Below are 5,691 nucleotides of genomic sequence, written 5' to 3'. Positions count from 1 at the left end.
CGCATTTGTCCGGATTGAGTCTCATGTTGTATGCTCGGAGTTGTTCGAATATTTCTACCAAGTCATCACAGTGTGACCCTTGTGCCGGTGTCTTGGCTACCATATCATCTACATAGACCTCCAAATTCCGGCCTATCTGCTGTTGGAATACTTTGTCCGTTAATCTTTGATATGTTGCACCTGCATTTTTTAGGCCAAAAGGCATTACCTTGTAACAAAAATTTCCATGTTTCGTTATAAAAGCTGTTTTGCTTTGGTCCTCTGGGTGCATTAGAATCTGGTTATAACCATAGTATGCATCCATAAAACTCAAGGCTTTGAAACCAGAAGCGTTATCAACTAATTTATCAATGCAAGGTAATGGATATGGATCTTTAGGGCAAGCTTTGTTTAAGTTTGTAAAGTCGACACACATACGCCATTTATCTGAGTTCTTCCTTACCATTACCACGTTGGACAACCATGTGGTGAATCGAATCTCTCTGATGAAACCTGCGTTGAGGAGCTTCTTTGTTTCTTCGAGTGCTGCTTGTTTTTTCTCCTCTCCGAGGTTCCTTTTTTTCTGTGCCACTGGTCGGATTGTTTTGTCGATTGCTAACCTGTGACAGATGACCTTTGGGCTTATTCCGGGCATGTCATCTGGTGTCCATGCAAATAGGTCGACGTTCTGGCGCAGTATGTGTATAAGTCTTGCTCGGTCTTCCCCTTCTAATGCTTCTCCAATGTATGTGCATTGTTTGTCATCTGCTGTTAGTGTTATTTGTTGAAGGTTGTCCATTGGCCGAGGTCTTTCGCCGAGGTCTTCCCTTGGGTCGAGGTCGGCCAGTGTTGTTGTGTCTGCAGAAGTGTGGATTGCGTGAACCTGATCCGAGCTTCTTGTTTTTTTTTGGTTAGCTTTAGGCTAGCATTGTAGCACTGCCGAGCTTCTTGATGATCGGCGTACACTGTAGCTATCTTGTTTTCCTGTACTGGGAACTTAACACACAGGTGTAATGTGGACACCACTGCTTTGAATATATTCAGGGCAGGTCTTCCAATTATAATATTGTAAGGGCTGTAACAGTCTACTATTAGGTATTGAATATCAATTGACTTTGACATAGGGGTTTCTCCCATTGTGGTCTTTAGCCATATGTGTCCCATGATGGGGACTCTTTCTCCGGAGAACCCAATTAGCTCTCCCGAGGAGGGCTGTATCAATTTTTCTGATAATTTCATCTTTATAAAGGTAGAATAAAATAAAACATCAGCACTACTACCTGGGTCCAGCAATGTTTTTCTTACCAACAGTTCTCCGACCTGGATGGAAATTACCACGGGGTCGTCGAGGTTAGGGCTTGCCGATCTAAAGTCTGCTTGGTTGAAGGATATTGTGATGTCTGGGTCTTTGTCCTTCTTTGGCTGTATGGTTCCTTCGATTGCTAGCATAGCCCTGTAGCTTCGCTTTCTGGCCGAGCTTGTTTCACCTCCGCCCGTGAATCCTCCTGATATGTGGCTAATGACTCCCCTTGGTGGATCAGGAGTTGTCCGTTCTTTTTTGTTGTTGTCCACCGTTGCTTGTTTGTTCTTTTCCCTGTCCGAGTTTCCTCTTCTGCCCTTCCGGCTCTCGACATATTTGTCCAAGAGTCCTTGGTGTGCCAGCCTTTCTAGGAGATCCTTTGCGACAATGCAGTCGTCCATGGTGTGGCCGAACTTCTGGTGGAAGGCACAATGTTTTGTCCTGTTCACAAACCTTTGGTCCTGGTAGCTCCCTGCTCGAGCTAGTGGCTTTATGATTTTGGCGTTGAGGATCTCTCTGATGATGTTTTCTCTCTTGGTATTGAATCTGGTGTATGTGTTGTATTTTGGCGTGAGCTTGGAAGGCTTCTTAGTGTCTCTACGGCTTGGTGATCTGAAAGTTCTTTCCTCATCTCGTCGATGTGGTTGTTTGTCCGACTTTTGGGCCTCGCGGAGTTCTTCGATCTCCATTTGGCCTGCCGCCCTTTCCCGGAACTCTTCTAGTGTCTTAGGCTTTGTTATAGCAATGGTCTCCCGGAATTTTCCGGGCCTGAGGCCGGCTTTTAGAGCATGTAGGTGGATCGCCAGGTCCAAGTCCTGGATCTCCATAGTGGCATCCGCGAATCTGGTCATGTAGTCCTTCAAGCTCTCGTGCTGGCCTTGTTTGATGGTGCTGAGGTAATCTGATCCATGTACGTATATCCTTAATGCAACAAAATAATCAATGAATGACCTGGCTAGGTCTTCAAAGGAGGAAATTGAACCTGCAAAAAGTTTAGAAAACCAGAGCAATGCAGCACTATCAAGGTATGTGGGGAATGCTCGGCAAAGGACGGGCTCATTGTTAGGAACATTGAAGAACATCATTGATGGGAACTTCTTCACGTGGGCTCGGGGGTCTCCGAACCCCTTATATGGTTCTAGTGCGGTAGGCAGTGTAAAGTTTTTTGGCATTTGGTAGTTTGTGATCTCCTCGGAGAAGGGGTTGTCGAGGGTGAGCTTCTCTTTTGGTGGGGTGATGCTTAAAGGGTCTGTGGCAACTTGGGCCGAGCCTTTGGAGCTTTCTCCATTGTTCTGGGTTGATAGCTCGGCTATCCTTCGTACTTCTACCTGAAGTTCGGCGATTCAAGCCAGGAGGTCATCCTGTGAGAGTTGTGGATTTTCCCTGTCAGCCATGTTCGAGGATCGGGAATCCTGCAAAATAGAGTAGAAGACTAAACAAAGTAAAAAATGGGGTTAGATGTATTTGGCCCCACGGTGGGTGCCAAGTGATTCGTCCGAACACTGCGTAGGCCGAGCTTAAGCACTTCCGAGTAAGTCGTCAACTGAGAGGAAGAGCTTTTCGTCGGCCAAGATCAAACACCGCGGCGGAAATACCTGCAAAAGATACTCCGATGCTCAAGTTAGTGACAATCTCAAGAGAGAGAGAGAATAATTAAGTGAGAGTGAATAAGTGAATATGAAAACTAGTAATGGAACCTGACTTTAGCCGAGCATATTAGCTCGGCTTTATAGGAGTTGTTTTACCGTTTATTGTGGATAAGTCCTGGTTTGTAGGTTGGTTATGATATTTCTGTTTTAGATTTGTTGAGAACGTTCCTTATTTTCAAATGGGTGAATCCGAGTTTATCTGCCTTCGTGCCGAGCTTATCAGACATCTGGCGTGAGGCCGATCTTAGTTGCTGACATGCTGAGTTTCTCGGGCGGCCGAGGTTTGAGGTAACGTATCAAATTTTTTTCTCTATAAAAAAAGGAAAAACAAAACTCTGAACAAACTCAAATTAGTAATATTGGTGAAATTTGATAAATTGAACCTGGATTGGAGAATTTGTTAGGAAGGGACAAATGGCCTTAAAAAGGCCCGTGCGAAAGGTGATAGGGAGATTAATCTCGCACGAAAGGAAGAAGCGGAACTCGTTCCACTCATGTGAGTTGAAAGAGATTGTTTGTGATTTAGACACTTTCTTTTATTTTTTTTCTTAATGAGGAATTAGAGCTACTCCAAAATTGTTTTAGAGTAGCTTTTTTTAGTATTGCCAAAATAGAGAAGAATGAAGAGTAAGCAAACGGAAAGAGAAACAAAGTGGCGGCAGAACGTGGCTATCAAGAAGAGTAGAGTGGTGGCAACAAGACTAAGAGGCTCACAAGATGAAAGCAGTCGTGAAAAGCACGCAATACAAGTAATGGCAAGAGGCGCATCAACAATATCACCAATGATATGGCAGCCGTGAACGAGGACCGAAGTGGTGGTGGTAGGATTGATTAACATGGAAAGAGGGTCTTGTTGTTTCTGTGGTGTAGAAGAAGAAAAATCCATGATTTTATTTGAATTGAATTGAAATATTGAATATCGTAACGATGAAGTGGGTGAGAACTTCTTCAGTCTTGAGAATTTGAATAGATGATGGCCTTCATCTTGGAGTCAGCAGTGTTGGTGGTGATGGTAGTGGTGGAAGAAGGTATTGATAGTGTTACTGACGGTGGTATTTTTGGGTAGTTTTTTAGGGTTTGAATAGTTTTGTTAGGATTTGGATCCTCTAAAGTTTGAATTTTACTTTAGAGAGTAAAGTGTGATCTCTCACCATTGATTTCATAGGTGGGACCAAAAATAAATATAAAAGAGAAACTATTCAAAGATAGAAGATCACATTTTACTATCTAAAGTGAAATTCAAACTTTAGAGAATGCAAATCCGTTTTGTTATATGAAACTAATCTGTAATGGGTATAACTTTAATTTTCATCTTTTATAGGTAGAAATATTAGCTTCTTTTTCTTTTATAGGTAAAAATGGTAGTTTATTCTATCTTTAAATTTATAGAAATGGCAAATGGGTCGCAACCCGTTTAACTTACCAAACAAGATGGATTGTACTAGGCATTTGAGACCTGCGAGTGCTTGCCGATTTGCTTTTCTTTTTCAGACTAATAATCAGCCTATCTCCGATTTCAGTGGCCCATATTCTTTTCAATAATTCTAATTATATTCATTTCAATTGCAATCACATATTAATAATATAGCAACACGTTAGCAGCATATACTATGCACTCTAGTCTCTCACTCTTTACTTATTCGTTCATTCTTCATCTACATTGTTATCTAGTTATCTCAAGTATTTAACTCTCAGTCCTTCTCTAATTTTTTACTTCACCTACTCTGCCTCCTGTATTACTACTAGATATCTCGGTCCCTAGCTCCTTGGTGTTTTGTTTAGCCTTCTTCTCCTTCACTTTTGACATGATCTCTTTTTAGTAATCTATTTAGTTGCAATAGATCATGTTTTGTGTTAAAACCTTCCATCAAATAGCAATAGCCAGCAGCTAAGCAACTCCTTCGCCAAAGATAAAGAGATAAGACCACATAATATTTTGTTTTTAATTTTCTATTTTTTAAAATTTTTTTATTTTAAATTTTTTAATTTTTTCAATTTTTTTTTCTAAAATTTTTTGTTAAATATCTTTAGAATTTTTTTGTTAAATATTTTTGTGATTTGAAAAAATAAATAAATAATTGGTTAAATTAAAAGGAAAGACTCTATCTATTTATTATATGAATTAGTAGAACTTTTGTGATTTTCGAATAAACATCAAACATATTTTTTGGGATTTGGTCTTGTTGAATGAATAAATAGGTATTTTATAGTTTTGTTGAAAGTTAAATTTCTATTTTTTATTGCAATTTATAATAATTTTAAAAAAATAAAATCTACAAAAATCTTGCTATAACCAATTTTGAATTTGAGTAGGTTGAAGCATTTAGTTCTAGACCTTTAATGTATTTCATTTTATTTAGCTCCAATATGTAATATGTAGATTGTGTACATGTGAAATTTATTTTTAAATTTTTAATTAAATTTAAAATTAGTTTTCTATTATTGAAAAAAAAAACATCTCTAACTTAAAATGATGAAAAATTTACAACTCGACTTACTTCGTTATAAAGACGGGCTTAGACAGGGTAGGATAGGATAGTAGACCCATATATTACCTCTAAGAATTTAGAAAACTTTGATACTAATTTTTTAAAATGAAAACAGAAATAACTACTAATTTGATACTCGAAAGATTCAAATGCTCACAAAAAATATTTTGAAAGACGCAAAAGACAAATTAATTTCCAAAACATTTAAAAGCTTGACAAAAACATTCAAACGTTAATTACTCACATTTCTATAAACAAAAAATGCTTACATGGT

Source organism: Arachis stenosperma, chromosome 3 (genome assembly GCF_014773155.1).
Source record: "Arachis stenosperma cultivar V10309 chromosome 3, arast.V10309.gnm1.PFL2, whole genome shotgun sequence".
Classification (NCBI taxonomy): domain Eukaryota; kingdom Viridiplantae; phylum Streptophyta; class Magnoliopsida; order Fabales; family Fabaceae; genus Arachis; species Arachis stenosperma.
The sequence above is the reverse complement of the archived record's forward strand: the minus strand, read 5'-3'. Positions refer to the sequence as shown.